Genomic DNA, 22,134 nt, shown 5'->3' with positions numbered 1-22,134 from the left:
TGCAATGAGATGGGAGATCTGCAGTGACATGAAGAAAGATTAAAAGCATTAAAACATTACGGATTGTGTACCCTAAAGAGCACACAACCCACGAAGGGACCTCAAAGCCTTCATATACATAGAGTAGAATGTAATCTTTTTTCCATACCTGGAACAAATAAGACAAGTCACTCAGTTTTCTTGCCCAATTACAAGAAAAAACGTTCAGGGTAAATGTCAAGAAAACCTTTCTAAGGGCAGGGATGAGGAGACAGAACAGATTAGCAGAGCATCTCTCTACCATTGGAGATCTTTCAGAACACATTGAATAAATATCTGTCAGGATTAATATATAGTTGATCCTGCCTTGGGGCTGATGGATGAGTTACATGACCTCTCTACCATCCTCCCAGGTTATTTCACTCTGATTCTGTTGCTCACAAAATCAGGAGCTGGATTTGATAACTGAAAACACTGTTTCCAAGATTCCTCAGGAACACATGAGTAGTACAAGATAAATCTCATTTTCAGGGACCACAGAGCTATTTGTTTCCCTGCTGTTGCAATCACCATCTTTAGGCAGTTGGGAACTGACACAGAAGTTGGGGTAATTTCCATTATCCAGTTTGGAAGTCAGCTCCAAAGGGTGGTAGATTAACTGCACTGCAATTGTGCTAAGGAGCATTTCAGCAAAGATACATCTGTTAAAAGCACCCTTGAAAGGCAGAGACCTTTAAATCTTTAAAGTTGTCCCTTTGAAAGACTTAATTTTTGCAGAAGTGATAAAGGTTTAACTAACATAGCTTGATATCCAACCTGGGAGATATCAGGGAAACAAATAAAGAGTTTAAACACCATTTTTGAGAATTAAAATGCAAGATCTCCTCCAAGACATTCACTGGCAAGGGTCCCAAATCATTCTTGCTTAATATAGAATATCTCAAGTTGGAAGGGATCAATTAACTTACTAGCTAAGTAAGTTAATTCTCACCTTTAATGCAGCCAGATGGTTCCCAGGAACCAGATCACCGAAAAATGGAATCTTTGGCCTTTCTGAGCTCAATTTCACAGCTATAAGACAATATAATATCTTTTAAATAAAGACTACCTCTGCTTGTAGGAGTCAAGAAAAATGTTTTAAAAAACGCTGGCAATGACTTTAAAGAATATATTGTCCTAATGATTCCTGTCCAGTGTACAACTGACCACCTGAGCTTCTGCACATCTCCAACCTGAACTCTCTTAATAAATCTTTCAGACACCGGGAAGAAACGAGGGTTTAAGTTTCCTTAATGGCCTCTGTGACTCTTAATATATTCCATTTTGGACATCCTCAAGATGAATGAGTTTTGTTTGTTAATTGGGGCTAAAAATGACTTACAGTGAGATAGCCAAGAGGAAGCAGTGCTCCAGCTCCAGAGGTGCAGACAGCACGACATGAGGTTTCTGTATCTCACGAGCCATGCAGTTACCACTGCTCTACCTCTGCCCTCCAGCAAAATATAACAGAGCTCAGCTGGCTCCAGGCTTTCAAAGCTCATGATTGACGACCAGGAGATGAAAAGCTGCATCATGCCCTGCACTCTCCTGCTTAGGGTCAGGGTGAGGTCCTGTCTCTGAGCCCATGACCGAGCTCCTGTCACTTGGCATCGCTCTGTTACTCCCTGAACCTATTTACAACACCATCCATTTTGATCACACAGGCCATCCATCTAGATCCCATGCAAATTAAATTAAAGCCTCAGCTTTCATCAAAGCAATCCTCTTTTGTGTTGCAAGGTGTGTAGTTTGATCTCGTTGCAGCTCCAGCCTCGAATCCCAAATGCCACGGGCGGTACCTGGTGTTGCTCACCAGGTTACAGCCAACCCTGGAGGTACTGCTGAGCATCACCAGAAAAAAAGGGACTTTTTTTATCTTGGCTGCTACTCCTTGAACCATGTGAAAGGCAGAGACAGTGGGAAATCCCCTGTGACCTGGGAGTTTTGGGGTATAGCTCTGGAAAAGGAGGTTGGGAAATGCACCCAGAGTGCCAGGTCAGGCAGCCGGGGAGCAAGAGCAGCAGAGAGGGAAAGGTTCTGCTTGTTTGCCTATCAACTCTGCAAAAGACTGTTCTAGAAACCAAAGAAACTTCTTTATTTGAAAGCACATCTCCAGAGGAAAATAAACCTAAAGATTTTTACGCACACAAAAACAAGGAAAAACTTTGTCTGTTGGGGATGTTCCCATCAGGTCTCCACGCCCTCCTCATTTACTCTCCCCATGTCAACAGTCTGTGTTGGTGAGGAATAACTGCCATGGAAGAATCAAAACCAACTTGGTTTACACAATTATTTGGTCTTTGCAATAATGAGTTTTTCTCCTCCTCCAGTAAAGGTTTTACAAAACCAGGCACCAGCAGCTTTTACAAGATTCAGCAGAAGTGAGAGTGGCAAAAGTTCATATCAAAATCTCCGTTCTTACCTCGTTACGAGCAACTGCACAATGAGAAGCTTTGGCCACTGTTGGACAGTGACAGTAGTAGGTAAAAATCCTCTCCCAAATCCTAGTTTTACACCATATTTTACCCTTCATTCCTTAACAGAAGGGAACAGCCACATAAGCTGCTTTCCAGAGCAGCTTGTTGACTAACAGCTGCTTGAGGATGGGGTGATGCTGGGCAGTGGCTTTATGACTTCACCTTGCTGCTGCAGGTTTCATCTTAGTCACAAATCCCTTTCAGAAAGGCAACAACAGAGGCTTTTACCTCTTTTACTACTTCACTTAGCTCAATAAATTGTACTTTTCATCCTTTCTCTCCAAGAGAGGAAAGAAACAGAAGTCATGAAAGTCAACACATTAAACCATCCAACAACTTTAGACGCGATGCAAACTCACACATCCGAAGTTTGGTTCTAGTCAGGGTTTTCAGAGTAGCACAGCACAGCACTCAGTATTATGCAGCTCATGGACCAAAACAGTGCTTTTGAAGCTACTCTAGCTTATCAGTTAAATATGCATTGATTTTTTTTTTATTTATTCTTTAAAGAAATGTATTATTAATTAGGCAACAGAACAGAGCAGCTTCCTTGGAATTATTCCAGTCTGTGACTGAAAAACATATGCAGGACGCCATCCAGAATAAAACCCCTTAGTAACTCAAGAGGAGATTTCACACAGCAACAGCCAGCCTTTCAAAAATAGTGTATTAGGACACAATCTCTTCTCTTTCCAGTGTATGCTGGGCACAGTAGAGTAATCAGGGGAAAGACTAGGGAGAGGTGACTGTCTACTTAGTCCCTACAGGTTAAAAGTAGCACAAGGATTGCAGGTGGGATCACCCAGGTAACCTCAATCCCTGTCTTCTCACATGCAAAACAGATTTCCCTCGACAGATTCAGGGCCCACAAAGATGCCAGAAGAACCAGTAAGTCCCACCTGCCATCACCATGCTGGTTCAACAGTAGAGTAATGATAGTGTTGGAAATATCAAGTTCATGGTCCAATTTGAGATGTTGGACAGGTAAATAACAACTTACATTAATTTAACAACTTCGTTATAAGTTTGCTCACACTTACCTTGTAGGCCCAGCTCTGATCCTGCTGGCCAAGTGCACACAGGAGCTGGAAACCAGGAACATGCAGCTCAGTAGAGGTGGGGAGTGTTTAAAGGTGCTTTCTTATTCATGGAGTCAAAGGGAGTCCCCAGTGCAAATTAAACAGTCTGCACTCCTGTGCCTGCAGACAGTGCAGCAGAGACAGATGCAGAGCTAAACCAGCCCAGACCTGTAAATGAGTGACAGGGAGGACAATTAGCACAGCAGCCAACAAAGAAGTACTTCACCCTTCTGCAGGGTGTTATATTACATTGATGTTTATATTTAAACACAGGTAGAATTGAATAATCCCTTTTTGCACAAGTATAAATGATAATGCAATTTCAGATAATGAAGCACGAGCCACAGATTGCTTGATAGAGCACAAAGTAGAAGCCTGTGAGAAAAATTGCCTCCTGCCTGTTTGCAGGAGCCAGCTGGGAGGTGGATTCAGCTCAGAAGTTGTGACAGTGCAACCTGAACACACACCTACAACCCACCCCAGGTACCTCTGCACAGCTGTTGCTCAGGATGCTGTAACAACTGGTTATTAACATTCACTTTGAGGGGTGCCCTCTGCACATTCTCACACACAAATCAAGCAAGTGCAGCTCAAGCAGTTGCTGCCCACGTGCAAGATTTGAGACACTGCAAGTGCAAGGAAACACAGCTCAGCCTCAATGGAAGAGCATCAGCTCACACAGGGGACAGGTATTGCCAGAGACCACAGCCCACTGCAGGTAAGATGTACTATGTGGAGGGTCAAATACTCCTACTGACAATCTGGTTTATTTGTTGCCATTCCCAGAAATAAGAACGAAAAAATCCCCTGAAACCTCTCACGTTCTGCAAAGGCTGTTGCCGGCTGAGCCATCACAGTGATGTGCTTCCCTGCAGGAAAACCAGGGTGCCCACCTACACACCACACCTCCAAGCACCAAACCAACAACCAGGAAGGTTCTCAGCATCAGGAAACCCAGTCCCTTGTAAGGTGTTGGGAAAACAGCCACAGGGACACGGACGTGTTCAGCACTTCCCCGCAGAAATGCAGCGCGGCAGAACTACCTGCCCTCAAACCTGTCTGCTGTGACCTTGTGCAACAGCCCCTTCTTTATTAATGCATTAAAAAAACCAACCCATATTCTTCATATTGACCTCTTGTATGTCACAGGGCAGGTTGGACTTCCCAGAATTAATCTTGGAGTTAGAGCTGAGCTTTCAGAAAGGTAACTCATCTCCATTTGGACACTGCAAGTCACGCAGGATCCACCAGAGCCTGTGACCAGCTGCTCCCTTGCTTTGTTCTCTGCAGATTTGACTTCTTTTTTTGACATTCAGCCTCTGGGCCTTGTACCACTAAGACTAAAAAGCCTTCTTCTGCCAAAGTTTGGTTATTTTTGTGGTTCAGTTTAATTCTCCTGAACTTCAGGAGCTCTGCTTCCTTATACAACCTAAGAAAAAGTCAGTCCAAGCCACTCCAAATACCAAGGAAGTCCACAATGCCTCAGGTGCCCAAATTTAGGATGATACTGGTAAAATTATCCCTTTGGCTTCTCTTTGTAGAGTTGAGCTCCTAAAACCCACCCATTGTTATTTCACAGAATTGGGGATTTTTACCACCCAATTTACCCACCACACCAGACACCTGAGATGCAGAGCAGGGTGTGCTCCAGATAAAGGTTTCCACGCACAAACCTCAAACTTGTGTTTCCAGCTGACCAACCCACAGAACACCCAGATGCACAGATGTGCTCCAAAAACACTCTCAGATGTCACATCTCTTTTTGACAGGTGTTGGAGGTAACTCAGTAAAGTTGCATTAACACAGCTTTAAAGCAAGAGGACTCCAGGCTGAATTAAAAAAAAAAATAATCCCGGGGGGAACATGCAGAAGCTGACACAGCTCTTATGTTGGGCTGGTCATTTCACCTTCCTTCCTTCCTTTTTACTTTTCTCTTCCAGAGGGACTGGGGCATTGGGCTGAGTGTTGAACTGTCAGTTCAGATTTTCAGCCCTAAGAGATGAATTTCCCTCATGACTCGAGCCATGCCCACACTAACCCTCTGCAGTCGTGGCTGTATAGTTAATCATATGCAGCTACACTGAACCTGATTGTTAAAAGGCTGAGTAAATATAACTACACCCTCGTTATCTTGTTTAAAGGTAGAAAGATTAATTTGAATTCTAACTGGAAATACTGATTCAATGAATAAGCCTGAAATGTAGCGGTTTTCAATTACGCTAAGAAATTGGTCTTTTGAATTTTCAAATTATGCAAGGCAAAGCAAGTTCACTTTAATCTATACGTGGGGATATATTTGCCATTCTCACAGTGCTCTGTGTCAGTGGGTAATAGCTAAAAGGAGAGTGAAAAATCTGTAATGTTGGCCGTTGGTGCCCTCCAGGGGCCTGGCTGGGTATAAATTTCAGCCCAAACATAATTTTTGAGCATTCAGGCAAATACAATAAATATTGCATATTATTACCCTGCTTTAAAAGGGAGTGAGGGCCATTATTCATGCTACCCTCAGTGGACAGTTCCTCTCCACAGTCCCACAGACACTGGGATGCTCAATCAAAAAAGGCAAGGGAGGTATGTATTTATATTTGACTACTTTCGCTTTTCCTGCCTGGATTCCTAAGAAAACAAGGTTTATATTTGATCACATAAACCTGAAGGACAAGTAGAGGCAGGGAACACACAACATGCTGACAGCATTTGTAAAAATAGGCATCAAGAAATGAAAGCAAGCAAATTTGACTCCCCATGTGCTGGGAAGCTGAGACACCAACTCAGTCATTACACCTGCTACAGGTGGAACCACAGGGTTGCAAATCCAACAAAACTCAATCTTGTAACTTCCACCCATGGTTTGTAACTTCCACCCATGATCTGAGTTCTATTTAAGTCCATTTTTGGTTGCAGGCTTACTCTAGTTTTACACCAGATGACCGATACCCTCCAGTGGGTTTTACACACTCTGGAACAAGACAGAAAGCCTCCCCCCTGCACACACAGATTGCAGGTTAGTTCCTTATGGCAGGGACTATTAATTGTCATTTTCCCTTGCCATCCCATAATACAGCTGCCACAAGACTAAACACCAGAGAGGAAAAGGAAAAAAAAAACAAAACCAACCAATGACAACAACAAAAAAATCCCCACACAAAATAAACAAAACCCCAACTAATACAAAACCAAACAAAAAACAAACAAAACCCCCAAAACAAAAACAAAAATTCAACCAAACAAAAAAAACCACCAAAATCAGGCCTGTCAGAGCACAGGACCAGTCCACACAAGCTCAGAAGATAACCTGTGTATAACAGACCTCCAGCAGAGAGTTTTCTGATCCAGCATTTTTCTGGAATTAATGGAACTCTTCTCTGCCTTCAGTGCACAGAACTCAGTAACTGCAGAGAGTGTGGCTGAGAGCAGGTGTATTATCAGAGTGCACAGCTACGTTAGAATTTCTCCTCCTTAACATTCCCATTACCTTACAGAAGCACTCTTCCAAAAATAAGTCTGGAATTATTGTCCAGTCTCACCTGCAAGAGTAGCTACAACTTCATAGATGCTTTTTCTGCAAAATTAAAACTCAGTTCTTGGTTTTTTTAGAGGTGTCCACTAAAGCCACATCTCCCTTCTTCCCCTCACAGGATAAACTATCCAATAAAAGTCTTGGTTGTAGAAAGCTCCTCTTCCATTGAAATGGGTTTGGCACAACTACTTTGTTTCAGGGGTTGAATTTTCAGTCCCTGCTCACAGTTTTCAGCCCACTCTGCATAAATACTGAAACAAATATTTGAATTTTCTGAGAGGCACAGGTAGGCAGGACTGCATTGGGTGCTGCGAATGCCCAGCTCTGAGCCCTGTGCTTTCTCCTCCACAAAGCCAAGCAACAAGTTCCAGGCTGAGGTGTTGCTGACATTTTACACCAATGTGATATTTGGAGACCACGAGACTTCAAGAGCTAAAGCTGCTGAAGATGTTCTACCATGAAGGGGCACAAGTCAGCTTCAGATAGAACTGCTGAAAGAGTCATAGGCTCCCTCCCTCTTTCCCTGCACAAAGCTCCCTGGTCATGTCAATAAATGAGACTTTAAAGATGAGGAAAATCCGAAAAGTCTTTGACGTAATTAATATCAGATAATTGTTCTGAGTCTTCTTTCATCTGCCAATTACAAGTGGAAATTGAGTCTGGGGAGCTCCTGCACATCATCTTTATGCAATTACGACTTATGATGAACTACCCAGCTCCAGCAGCACTCCCCAAGCTACAGCACGAGCCTAAATGGAAGACCTGGAGCAGGAATGACACAATGTCAATCCCAGTATTTAACATGCCCACAAGCCAGAACGTACTCCTGGTTTGCTGCTGAATTCGACCACACAGCTCATGGATGAAAAATCACCCCAGAAATCAGAATGGCAGGTAATTAGCAGCACATGCTGTCTTCCATTACTTTGTTTTGTTCTCCTTAAATCATTCCCCATCCGTGCTCTCTCTTGCTGTTTGGGAGGGTTATTTGTAGGCAGCTTCAAACCTGCACAGCAGCTTGGCTTCCAGCAATGCCACTGAGGTGGCATCTGAGCACACCTGGGGTTCAGGCTGAACAAAGTCCCAAATAGCTAAAATTTGACAATGAGCCCCCAGAAACCTGACTTCGTACCAGTTCATCCTTAGAAGAAACACAGTTCCATCTTTTTACCTCCCAGACAGACATTAGGCTCTCATTAAGAGAGGAATATCAATGAATACAGAAGCCAACACACCAAAGCAGGAGAGTTCTGGCCCCTGGGGTCCTCAGACCTAGAGCTGCACCAGCTGCTTTCTGTGAAGGCAACAGGAAGAAAACAACCCCCCACTGATCCTGCCTCATCTGAGCCCTTTCTACTTATATTTAGTCAAGACTGATTAACATGGGGATTCTGGAACAACACCCTCTGTTATATTCTGTGTTTTCCGTTTGCTGAAGTAGGAAAGAAAGCTGAGCAGGTTCATTTTGATCACCTGCAGGCCCTGTAAGAGGCAGCTCAGCACTGGACACTGCTGAGAAGTGCAGCCTCTCCCCAGCACCTGCAGGTGGCACGGGCTTCCTGCACATTTCTAATCCAGGCTCCATAATCACATTCCAAGAGGGAGAGGAAAAAAAAAAGAAAAAAAAAGAAAAAAAAAAAGAAAACACTTTCTAGATAAAGAGAGGTTTCAAAGACCATATACTGATTTATGATTTATTTTGTTCAAAACCATCAATTTAAACAATTGCTTTATTTTCCTGGGGCTCTGCTGGATTAGATTTAGAAAACATTGACAAGCGAAGATTAATGCTGGAGAACAGAAAATGAGTTAAAGGAGACTGCCAATGAAATCCACAGCCAGCAGAGTGCTCAGAACAGCAGAATATGAAGACTCATGAAAAGTATGACTCGTATTGATCACGACAGCTACAAACAGCTTCAAACAACGAAGCAGTGCCCGTCTTGGGAATTAAAGTTCAGCCAGTAATTTTAGCTAGATAGCATCTCACTGCCAAGGTTTTGCAATGACTTATCATTTAACTCTTAACAAGGTATTTTACCCCCACTGCCAGGTGGCCACACAGTGCAGGTGTGGTCACTCACGTGCCACCCCCCCAAGGGGGGAAGAAATTGAAAATTAGTATTTCAGGGGGCTTAAATTGTGTGTGTTCAGCTTGAAACGCCTTTTAAAATTACTTATCCACATTAAAAAAAAAAAAATCAGAACTCACATCATGTCCTCCTGCAGGTACCAGTCACTTAAAAAAATTCAGCCCAGTGTGCAGTGGGCTGTTCTCCAACATCAGCATCACAGACTCCTTCACACTTGCCCTGAGATTTATATGCGTTGACACAACACTTCAGTGACCCCCATTTTTTTGTCTTTGGCCTGTGTGTAGATACATAAATACAGAACAAAACGGAAAGGAGAACTTTTCCCCTAACAATCTTGAAAAGCTACAGCTCAACCATGAAGGATTTTCACTGGCAATGAAGTTCAAAAGCAGCTTTTTCAGGGCGTGGAACATCCATGTCCAGTGGCAAAATTTTGTGACAAGTTACACAGGTTTGCTCAAGAGAATTATCAGAGAATATGCTTTGGGCACTTCTCCTTGAGACAGAAATGCTCCACAGCTCTCCCCACAAATGTATTAGACAGCTCCTGGGGAGGTTTCTCACACATGAATTCTCCCAGGCTCATGACAAAGAGGATTTCCAAAGTGATCCAACTAGGAAAAAACAGGAGGAAAAAAAGGCAGGCAGCTTTTTTTTTTCAGGTCAGGTCTTCAGACTGGTCTTTACCTTGACACTACCAGGACATTGATTCCAGTAGGAAAAAATGCATTTAAACTTGGTTCAGCTGCCAAACTACCTCAAAGCAAGAGAGAAACTGAGGCCTAACCACTAAAATTAATGGCTTTGTAGCAAACCTGGGGTGCCTTGGCCACAGAACCAAGTTATTCATGACATACAGCAACTTTTCAGTAATCACAACTCTTTGGAAAATAAAATTAGAGCTAATCAGGGTGGTCTTGTTTCCCTTGAAGACATTAAAAAGTCATTACTTCAAGTACTTGTAACATCAACACAGCACTTTTTAGAGGGACAGCATTAGACATGGCTGCAGGGCTTCTGAGATGCTGATATTCCATCCTTCAATCATCTCCATAACAGCCCAATTCTTTCATTCAACAGCCAGAAACATTAAACTTCTATTTTCTCTGCTCAAAGCTTCTTGCTGCCCTTCACTGGCACAGACTCTTGCTGAGCTTGGGAAGGAAATCAAACTACTCATACATATCAGCACATTTGCTCCCCTGGGTCCAAGTTTAAAGCAGACAACATGTTTCAGAAATATTAATTTACAGGAGATATTTTAAGTGCAGCATAGGAGTTTCCCAGAGTTTTCCTTCTCATGCTTCAAGCTTCATTAATCAACCCAGCCCTGCCAAAATATATTGTAGGAAGATGTCTGTAGCTGCTGGTCTGAGCCACAATCAGACCTCAGAGTGGAATATTTACAAGCCAATGTCTCCACTTTAACAAGGACACAAGAACCCAAACTGCCTGGCAGCTGCACAACACTGCAGTTAACTCTTCCACACTGGGAGGATTCTCATGCTAAAAAGGGAGCAAAGCAAGAGCAGAGCAGCGCAGAAACTGGGGAGAAGCAGAACCTTGAAGTGCAAGGAAAAGGGCAGACCTAGAAAAGAGTGGGAGAAGTCTGGAGGAAAAATCATAGTTTGCACAGGAACTACCAGGGAGCCAGTTTGGCTCAAGGGCTCATGAAGGAAGGCAAAAGCTCCTCTCCACCTTTACCAAGCTTTCTATGACTTCTTCCCACATCACACACTGTGCTTTTGAGAGAGCTCAGTCAAACAGCAGAATCCCACTGTGGCAGCACATCCCTCCCCAGCTGCTCTAACAGGAACTGAGGAGCTGGATGACAAAAGTTTGCTGTCACAGAGCCACGGGGAGGAAACAACAGAATAACAGCAATAACAGCAAAAATGCTGAGAAGCTCTAAAGATCAGCAGCACTTGAGCCAGAGTAACAGTTGTCCCTGCTCTATTCTCACAGAGCAGAGCACCCATAACAGCACAGCGAGCTGGAAACACAAGCCAGAAATCCTCTCCCAAAATTCACGCTGCTCCAGAGCCCTGACTCCCAGAACATGCCACCCACACCAGGCACTGCCCTCTGCAAGCCTTCCTCCAGCCCTGCTCTTCCTCTGCTGCCTGTGCCTGTGGAACCCCTGAGCTCTGATCACTCTGACAGCCTCAGTCCCACTGACCAGGCTGGAAACAGGCAGGACTGTCCCCTCCTGAGCTGCACACAGAGCACAGCTGACAGGCACAAGCCTTGTGCCACTCCAATTTGAAAAGGTTTTGCGATACCTTATTTCTTCTTGTTTATCTCCCATGTTCACATTGATGCTGGCCCCCAGAAATCACAGCAGAGTGATTTTCCGTGCAGAACACCCTTTGTTTCTGCAGCAGCAGGATCCCAGCTCCACACTCAAGCTTTAAGAGACCGAATACCTTGTGTGGTCATGATAAGGCACATAAAAATTACTAAATGCAGCCAAATGCTTCTTCAGACCTGAGTAAAGCATCTTTCCAATTTCAGGACACTTGTATGCTCTAATCTTTGCGTGCCACAACTGCTGCTTCTCATCCAAGAACAGAGAAGCTGAAGCAGTTTTTGCACTGCTTGTTGTTCTTTTCAACAATCAAATCCAAGAAACACCAGCAAACCAAAGTAAAAGTTTTCCTCCTCTAGACTTTCAGATGTGGTTCTTCAGATTTTTCCCAAATAAGTCATTCACAGTGTTATTAAGAGCTCTGCATGGTGCTCCAAGAGAGCCATGAGTGTGTGCTGGATAAAGAACTTACATCAGCCCAGTAACATTTCCTCCAAGATAATCATCCCAGGATTGCCAGGTGATAATGATAACCTGTATGCTTTTGAAGCTTTAGAAAAAACTGAGGCTGAGGTCCACACCTCCATCATTCTCCTAAACTTCTACAAAAGAGCCTCCAGTTAAGTACAGGCATGATCTGTAGTCATCCAATTGGATTTTCCAGAAAAAAGCCTGCAATTTACAGCTCCTCTCTTTGCTCTCCAGTTACCAGTGGCCACACCTGTGGCAGGAGGGCTTTGAAGGGCAAACATGAGGCCTTTCTGCCTGGATGGCTCAGTTTTGAGCACCCCAAGCACTGCAGTGGGACAGAAGAGCCACATGTAGTGGTGCTAAGCCTAAAACTATGTTAAATAAATCCCCCCTTCTTCTGGACCAGTCCACTTACATCACCATCCACCTGCGTGGGATGAAGTACTGCCATAAAGCTGATCATTATACTTTTACAGAAATTAGATGTTAAATGTTTTCTGATTATATTTAGTGCTCAAATACTCCAGTTCAGCTCAGCATAGAAATTATTCTTGTTTTCCCTAGAGAAAAATGGTAGTTTCTATTGCACAGAAAAGGTATTTCCCCCCCCCCCAAAAAAAATGCATTGGCTTAAGACCAAGAACAGCAGATTTCAGGCCTGTACCAATAAGAGAGTCTCAACCCTTAACTCAGGAATTTTCCCCTTTAAAAAACCCAGAAGGAAAGAGCTCCTATTAGTATTACTCCCAGAGCTGAGAGACCTCCAGATATCAAATCCTGGAATTATTCAGTTCCTCTGTGCTGAAAGAGCATTTCACACTACTTGTAGAGGTGGGCACTTAAACACTGATTATTAAGCTTCTCTCTCGCTCCCAGATCCACAAGAATATATTCTGTGCAGCTGGAATCAAAGCTGGGTTTACAGAAGAATTAGTTCTTGAAGGCCTTTGAGGACCTTTTGCTCTTAAAGCAAAGGCACTGCTCATGTTTACACCCACATCTACACACCACCCCAAGGCTCATCCAACACACACAAGCCTTGTACTCACCCAGCCAGGAGGAAAGGAACAAGACCAGCATCCAGGAAAAAAATAATCTTGACATAATGGAGGTAGAAATAAGTATTAAACTTTCAGAGTACTCTCCAACAGGAACAGACACCTCTGAGCAGCTCAGCCCAGAGAAGCCCTGGGTGGTGCCTGCCCAGCTCTTCATCATTCCCTACAGCTGTGGGACTCCTCATCATTCTCTGCAGCTGTAGGAGCTCCAGCACCCTGGTATCAGTTACCCTGTGCCCACCTGGACCCCATCACACCCTTCCTGCTCCCAGGGTGTGTCCCCTCTGCCAGACAAACCCAATGGTGCATCACCCGTTGCATGTCCCTGTGGGAAGCATCTCCTGGAAAGCCCAGTGCCCCCCAGGAGCCTGGCCCACAAGCTCAGTGCTTCACAGCATGGGGGTGTTGGCTCTTCTAAGGCATCCTGACAGCTCAGAACTTTCTATTCTGTGACAAATGTTAGCATTTCCAGTTTGTTCCCCACTCCGAATCAGTTGCTGAAATATTGTACTCTTAATGTTTTTTTAGTAGTTGAAGCACTTTTTTTTCCTTTGTACCAGGAAGAATATGTAGTGCTTGAACACACACACCAACAAAGAGGTTCAAGAAGTCTTGCAAGGCCTTGCCTACACAGATTTCAAAGGACAAGTGTTCACTGACATGGGTAAACACTGAAACTTGGTCAGTGCAAAAGGCTCAGCTGTAACTCAAATCCAGCAGCAAAGCTCAATGCAGCCCCAACTTCTGAAGCAAAGAACACAACGCTCATTCTGCCTCATGCTACAGCAGATTTCTGTTCCTGCTGCTCCCACAGAGTATTCCCATTTTCAATTCCTGCAGGAGAAATCATTTATAAGGCAGGCTGTGATGCTGATCAGTTATTTTTAAGAATTATTCTGGAGTCTTGGCATTCTTTGACTCCACTACAGGACAGAAGGCATCTCATGAGTATTATTTATTCCCTATTACACAGTTTTCTTTAAATCCTTCCAGGTTTCCTTCAGAAATTGGGAGACAATAATGCACATGGAAAAAATAAGATAAGAATCTGCTAGAATCGAACTTTTTTAGTGCTGCTGGTTTAGAACAAAAACGTATAAAGCACACAACGTAATTAACATCAGATGGAAATTGTGCTGGCTTTTAAAAAAATAAAACAACAAAAAACACAACTAGAATGGCTCTGAGTCCTTCCCTGCCATTTCCTTTTACAAGGGACTTTTGACAAGAGCATGGAGTAACAGCACAAGGGATAGTGGCTTTAAACTGAAGCAGGGCAGGTTTAGATTAGATATTACAAATAAATCCTTCCTTGGCACAGGTTGCCCAGAGAAGCTGTGGCTGCCCCATCCCTGGAAGTGTCCCAGGCCAGGTTGGATGGGGCTTGGAGAAACCTGGGATAGTGGAAGGTGTCCCTGTCCATGGAAGGGAGGTGGAGCTGGGTGGGCTTTAAGGTCCCTTCCAATCCCAAACATTCTGTGATTCTACGAATTGCTGATCTGCTTTTCAGTCACCTACAGACAACAATTCATTTGTGAGAAACACAAGTACAGTGATATTGGAAACAGTTAATTATTAAAATGATGTAATTTTCAGGCAGTGCCAGCATGAGCAGGGTCAGTTCTTATCTGAAAAGGAGTGTTAAATGAAATCCTTAAATAGACACACTTTTGTCAAGGACAAAACAATTAAACATCAGGAGCTGTTTTGTTTGTCTGGGAATCTCTTCCTGTGGACATACTGTGACTGGTTTTACACTGGTGCCCACTTTCTAACCCAAAATAAGTGAAGGTCCTGGGTGGTATCTGAAATACTTTTCCCTTCCTCAGGTTATAACAACAAAAGGAACGGAGCCATTGAGAGCAGCCCCCTGAAACCCTCTGCCCACGTTTGCTGAGGGGTCACTTTGTGGCTTTCAGCAAGAAATGCTGTTGCCTCCCTTAATCCACCTGCAAATCAATGATGATTTTAACTTGCTTTCAGCAACAAGACACGTGTGCATGGCCTGTGGTGTCTGAGGAGCCAGCCACCCGTGCATGATTGATCAGCATCCTGCCTGGGCTGTGGCACAGCCACAATAATATGACAAATTCTCCCCGTCATGCTTCAGCTTTTGCTGGTTGTTAACACAAAACAGGTGTAAAGCAAAGGAATAAAAAAATACCAGCCGTCATGGCAGATATTGGAGAAGAGGAGTGTGAACAAAGGACTAACAGAAGGGATCCCTGGAGACCAGCAGAAAAGATTGGAACACCCTTCCCTGTCTCCAGCACAGTCAATCACAGAATAATTCCCTCCAATTAAACTGTTAGTTATATGTAGAGCTGTGTTTCATTAGCCCTTAATGAGTTGCAAAAAAAACTGCCCAGGATAAAGTTGGGTACCCACCAGGTGCCAAAGCAGGATGTATACTTTGGAAACACTAGTTTTGTGCCTGCATTTTTAAGCTCCCGAGTGGCTTTGGAAAACTTGATCTGCAGAGAAGAGAAACTGAGCTTTGTTTTAGGGCATGTACCACTGATCCAGCTTATACCATTCAAGCAGACCAGTAAGGTGGTGAAGGTACTGTGTCTCCACTTGAGCTGGCAATCAAAACTCAGGAGTTGTAGCTGACTGTCTCACTAATGCAACTGGAAAGCGTTGCTGAGATACCTTTTGCTGACAGTCAGCTCCAAAATTTCCCATATTCTCCAAATTAGCAGAACCTGGGAATTATAACCATCTCTCCCATAAATCTTGTTCAGTGTAATTCTGGATTAAGTTTCACCGAGGCTGAAAACTCACCTTCCTTTAGTGAGTTTGGGAAAAAAAAGACTGTGAGTTCTCTGGAATCCACTGAAGTCCATCATACATTGATCCTGCCTTTAGCTTTCCTTTTTCATGCCTGATCCATGATCTGTGCTCTGTTCTGAACATGAGAGCTTATCTGCAGCCCCATCTTTCCCATTTTGGCTCTCAAGCCTTTGTATAAAATGTTTTCAAATGCAGCCCACATGTTTTTTAATGTACAGAACTTGAATTTCATTTTATGGAACCCAAGCAACTTTGTTTAGTAATTCCTTTTACCTTAGATCTATCCATCTGATTTTCCTTTTTTTTTTTTTTAATATACCAGCCATGTACTTACTGTACTTCAATTTTCTGATGTGGCCTCGCTTCACATTTTGACATTTTGCTGAAATTTCAACAGCAATTAGTCAAAACACAACGATGTTTCGGTTTTCCGTTTAATCCATACCAGAGCAGAGACCAAAGCAGCTCCTTCCAGAGAACACAGACTTTCTAATTACACTCACTAATCACAGGAGTGGTAAGAGCTTTTTCGGGGGAGGAGAGGCCTCGTGAGCTCGTGCTCCAGCCTAATGAACATGATCTGATGGCCCTTCATGGGAAGTGACAGTTTCCACATTAGCAGCTGGGCTCGAGGCTGAGCTCTGGAGAGGAGCCTTGGCTCTGCTTTACAGCCCTCAGTGACTCTCCTCCCGCTGCATTTAGACTCCTCTGCTTCCTCTAGAATCAGCTTTGATGATCTCCCAGCACTTTCTGATTCAACCTTTTGCTGCTTTTAAACAACCCGCCAACTGTAACCGATGGAATCAACTCAGCCAGAGTTGGCAGCGCTGTTCCCAGTGGTTATGGCACAGGCCAGAAACTGAGGCTGGTGCTACAAAGCTGAAGAAAAACCAGGATTTTTAACGCTACCCTTAACTGGTTTTGAGTTAACTCTGGGTCCTGAGCCATTCCAGCCCTCACAGTGCAGCAAAAAACAGTGCACCTCCCTTTGCTGGCTCCTTGTGGCTCTCCAAACTGGAATGTAAATGGTGTTGTACAATTACTCTTAGTGGCCTAAGGGAATCCAGAGCTTTATCACTAGGGACTTTCACATCCAAAGTATGCCATATATTTAAAGTTTCCAACAGCCAAATTGATCTGTGTTGCTCCAGATACAACTGCATTAATGCACAGGTGGTAACTGGGTTTGTACCTGCACCTCCAGAGGGCTGCAGGAACATCTGCTATTTAAAACATCAACCCACTGCAGAATTTGGATAAAGGGATATATATGGACAAACAATTTTGACTACAGATGTAGAGAAAAAAAGAATTTGAATACAGAAAAAAAAAATCCCGAAGTTTCTGTAGAGAAAAAGAAACATTATGAAGCATATTGGATTATCTCATAATATTATTATTAGAATTTTCACAAATATTATCACTACAGCAGCAAGTAATTGGCATTTCTTAGCTCAACATGAAATTGTGCCAAATGTAATCAGTAAAAGTAAAACAATACACCGTGGCTGCTTTACCAGCTGGAACAAACATTTCCAGAGAATGAATGATGTTTTTCTCTTCAACCCAGTAAACAGATAGACCACTATACACTAAATATCAGAGAGCAGGGGAATGTATCTCACACATACACACAGTGCTGGCACCCACAAAGGAGGAGGGGTGTCTCACCCTGATGCAGGGTGAGTGCCTGGCACAAGTTAACACTCCAGACAGTGACTATCCCAGCACTCCTTTGTTTCCCAGGTCACTTAGGAGCTTATTAAAATTCTCCTCCAGTTCCAAACTTGCCTGAATCATAAGAAAGTTCTGAGCTAAAACCGAATTGCACATCCAGAACCTTTTACTGACAATATTTCCCAATATATGTTTTCAACAGCATAAACTGCACTGCAGAGACACGCACTAAAGCCATGCCATTACCAAGCAGGTATCTCAGACCAATCTCCAACTCAACACCCTTATCCTAAAAACCCTCTGAGTTTAAAAATCCCTGCAGCTGGGATCTGACTCCCAAACACAGGAAAGGCTGTTTCTGGAACGCTGTTCATATTCTCCTGTTTGCGAACGCTGCATCTGCACCGACACACACACAAACACTCCAGACACAACTGCAGCCATCCACAGAAAACCTGGAGCAGGCCAGATTCCCAGGGACAATGACACCAGCCCAGCCAAGCCCCTGCAGGGCCCACTCATTGTGTTCCTCGAGCCGGGGGAAGAGCAGCGGGAGCCGGGAGCCCGCGGTGCCAGCATTGTGTCACCAGGGGTGGCACAGCCAACACCCCGACCAGGCACAGTCCCAGATGCTCCCACCAGGCACATTCCCAGATGCTCTGTGCTATCAGGCAGCAGCAGGGACGATGCCTGGGCCAGGAATGTGATCCAAGGCATTGTGAACCGTGACAACAGCAGGACAAGGCGATGTGGGACAGCGAGCTGGCTCGTTTACTCAACACTGACACAAATCAGGAGCAGTTCCATAAAATGACAGAACTTCTCTCTCCTCTCCACTTAGACATGAAGGGGAAGTAATTTCCAGGCTGGTATGACTTGCACCCTCCAGGTTGAGGCAAATTTACCCATGCCAACGTTGTGCAGAAATCCTCCCTAAGAGGAAGAATCATGGAATGGTTCAGCTTGGAAGTCTGTAAATGAGGGATAATGAGTTGGGCTAAAGTTCCTGTCTTTCAAAAAGATTGAAAGCAGAAGGATGAACCTGGGATTCTGGCTCGGTGATATCACCCACCTGAAAAAGAGGATGTGTACATATATATATACACACAGACACTTTTTAACCAGTTCAGAAGTGTAAGATCTGCTCAGCTCTCACTGAATCCAAGAATTATCCTAAGGTTACTACAACAGGATGCATGGACAACATTGTGCAGCAGCAAAACTCCTGAGGGCATGGCAGGGACAGGAAAGTCCTGCTAAAGAAATTTCCACCCGTGAAATGCAATTCCTGATGCCCTTTATATCTGAGAAATCATGTTCTGCTGGCTCTGATTAGCTGGCAGGGAAGAGGTGAATTAAAAGAAAAAAAATGCAGAATAAATTCTTATTATCAGAAAAGCACGAGGTCGTTGCATCCCAGTCCCAGGATTTTATTCACCATTTGGCTGCTTAGACTATTCCAACATCTCTGGGTCTCATTGACATAAATCTGTGTAACCATTAAAAAACTTGAGAATGCAAGGCACAAGGTAAGAGCTGCCTGCCATTGAGGGGCCAAGCTTTAAAGCACCAATTTTAAGTGGATCTGATACACAAATTACAAGCCATAAGCAGGTCTTTTAACCATAATAGTGACCAAGTGGCTCCCTTTATGTACTTAATGTTGCTACATATAGGCAGCAGCTGCTCAATAGTTAAATGCTTCACATTATTTCATAAATCCCAATTTTTATGCTTTTATACTGTGCCTCACAAAACTGAATTACCCCCAGACCAGCACAATAAGGGAAATGGCCCCGAAAATATAAAATAAAAGAAGAAAAGCCATGACTCGAAATCCTGTTCCTTACTCACATAGAATATTTTTAATTGACTTTTCATACTTGCAATAAATTAGTTCTCCTGCCATTTGTACCCAGCTTTAAATTAAAAAACACAAACATTTGTGCTACTAGACAGCATTTGGTGCAGATCATTGAGAACTTGGCCACCTCTAAGAAAATGAGAGGTCTGATAATAGTCTCACTGATGTCCACACCAGATTTATTCCAGGCTTTAAGGTGAGCCTGGCAGGATGTTTCAGAGATGCAGCTGTTGAGTGTAGTGGCACTTTACTGTATATGCCCATGTGGGTGAAAAACATAACAGTAGAATTAAAGAACTTATTTATAAAATTCGGGGGGATGGGTATCATCTTTTTTTTTTGTTATTTTATTTTGACTTTTGGGGGAGTGGAGATGTGGGAGGAAGGCTGAAGGTTTCTGGCTTCTTTTCCTAAGAAGAAAAAACTTTTTGTAAAAGATAAATAATCGGTGAAAACTTTTTTTTAATGGAAAAAACCAATCTTTTTCTTCCAAACACACACCAATAGAGAAGTTTAGCTCAAGCTGTACAGTTGCATTTTTGATTCCACTCAGCAGCTTTGGATTTTGATGTATCCTGACTGCCTCAGTTATTTGCTAATGTAAGCATAGCAAATTATCTGCTATCATCTAGCTGGAGCTATTAGACTGCAGTTACTAATTTACTGCTCAACTCGTCTTTATTCTGAACATGCAAATCATTAATTGATTACAGGTTTCCTGTAGTCATCTGTGCAAATGACTGCTCTTGCCATTCACTGCTGCCTCCTTTCCCACCTGTCTGTCTGTCAGATCTTCTGGGGGTGATGCCAAAGCCGCATTTCAGCCTCGGGCTGTTTGTGGAGCGACGGAGCTCAAATGACAGCTCAGAGGAGACACAGCGGCTCTGCGGCCACTCAGGTGTGTGATGGTGACATTTGGGAGGTGTGATGTTCTCTGGGGTTTGGGCTCTTTTGGAAAACACTGTGAAAAAAAAAAAAAAGCATAACACGACACAATCCTGCTGTGCAGGACAAACTGGGACCGTGAGGGAGAAGAAGTCAGAAACCAGAAGGAATCTCAGCACAAGAAGGACATGGAGCTGTGGGAGCGAGTCCAGAGGAGGCACCAGGATGATCAGAGGGATGGAGCAGCTCTGCTGGGAGGAAAGGCTGAGAGAGATGGGATTGTTCAGCCTGGAGAAGAGAAGACTTTGGGGTGACCTAATTGCAGCCTTCCAGCACCTGAAATAAGGCTGCAAGAAAGATGGAGAGAGACTATTTACAAGAGCCTGGAGGGACAGGACAAGGGAGAATGGCTTCACACTGACAGAGAGGAGGTTTACATTGGATATTAGGAAAAAAATCTTTACTGTGAGGGTGGGGAGGCCCTGGCACAGGCTGCCCAGAGAAGCTGTGGCTGCCCCTTCCATGGAAGTGTTCAAGGTCACCAGGCTGGATAGAGCTTTGAGCAACCTGGTCTAGTGAAAGGTGGCAATCCCCACGGCAGAGGGATTGGAACAAGGTGATTTTTAAGGTCCTTTTCAACCCAAACCATGCTATGATTCCATGATCTGCATTCGTATTTGCAGGCACATAAGGAAAAAGGATGCTCAGATGGAGATCCAGGATGATTAAACGCGGTGCTGTTCAAGTGCTCTGGGCACAGAGCCACGTCCTTCTTTCTGAGACCAGTCTCTTGCTGACTTGAGGGTATTTTGGCACCTCACACATGCCATGCAGGGCCATGACTCACAAAGCACAGCTGTAGTATCAGCTTGTAGTGTGAACCTGGAGTTTCTTATTCACAGGATTCCATACACCAGGTATTCCAACATCTGTGCACAGGCACTGGGCTGTCAGCTCTCTACAACAAGAATTTTTTATTATAACCCTGCCCCTTTGTGGCAAATAAAGCAAATATCTGTGCAAAAAAAAAAGGAAATTTCTTAATAGATTCATTTTAAAATGTCACTTAACATAAATCTGTTTGTATACAAAACCCTCCTATTGCTGATAGAGGAAAAAACGAAGAAGAAAAAGAAAATACAGAGAAAATACAGGTCCACCCTGAAGATTTGGAAGGAAATGGAGCAGTAGCAGATGCCTCCTCTGGCAAGGCTAATAATAACTTAGGAGTCCAGATGAGCTTTTAAGAGTGAGATCTACAGCAGCTTTGCCCCTATTTCCACCAGGCTCTGAGAACAGGGTACTAATAGTTTCATAGTTTCCTGCTATCTGCTAAAACAACAACTGCTTAGGTCATGGTAAAAAGCCAGGATATCTAGCTGTATTTATTCTACTAAAAGCTCTGGTTTTAATCTTGTAAGAAATCATGTGATGGCTTTATGTCCAGCTTTAAAAAGATCTACCTCAGGGTTGCTGCCTTGGAGTGATTGTGCTCGAGGAGGTGAGGCAGGAAGAGCCTGGCTCGTTTCAGAGCTGTGCTGACAAGACAGCACAACACATCCCAGCCACAGGGCCAGCCTGGTGCTAGTACAGCATTTGCATTCTGTTCTGAAATCACAAATCAACCACCCAAAAAGAATGACCAGAAATCAGAACATTTGGTTGGTTGTTTCAGCGTAATGAATTCGGCCTTTTTTTCCTGGTTTGTTTTCTTTTTTTTCATGACACATTTCCATTACACCTTTGATATTTTTCCTTCCACCCTGAAGATTAGAAAAAACAAATTTTCCCTTGATAAGTCTCATGTAATATCTTCATCCCAGAAACAGAGACTTTAGGAAAACACAGCACGGCTCAGACACTCAAAAGGTATTTGAATGACTAATTC

The 22,134-nt window shown here is 43.6% G+C and overlaps 1 long non-coding RNA gene across 1 annotated transcript in view; it reads right to left on the bottom strand.

Annotated features, from left to right (window-relative positions):
- Nucleotides 1–3,540: 3,540 nt before the first annotated feature.
- Nucleotides 3,541–22,134, bottom strand: part of LOC113975959 — a 65,389-nt gene continuing 46,795 nt past the window's right edge. Inside the window, exon 3 of the long non-coding RNA XR_003536967.1 lies at nt 3,541–3,742. This is a non-coding gene — a long non-coding RNA (uncharacterized LOC113975959). The remainder of the gene's footprint in view (nt 3,743–22,134) is intronic.

This window comes from Neopelma chrysocephalum, unplaced genomic scaffold (genome assembly GCF_003984885.1).
Source record: "Neopelma chrysocephalum unplaced genomic scaffold, ASM398488v2 Primary Assembly neopelma1_147, whole genome shotgun sequence".
In the NCBI taxonomy this organism is placed as follows: Eukaryota; Metazoa; Chordata; class Aves; order Passeriformes; family Pipridae; genus Neopelma; species Neopelma chrysocephalum.
Note: the sequence above shows the minus strand (reverse complement) of the source record. Positions and strands in the feature narration are given on the sequence as shown.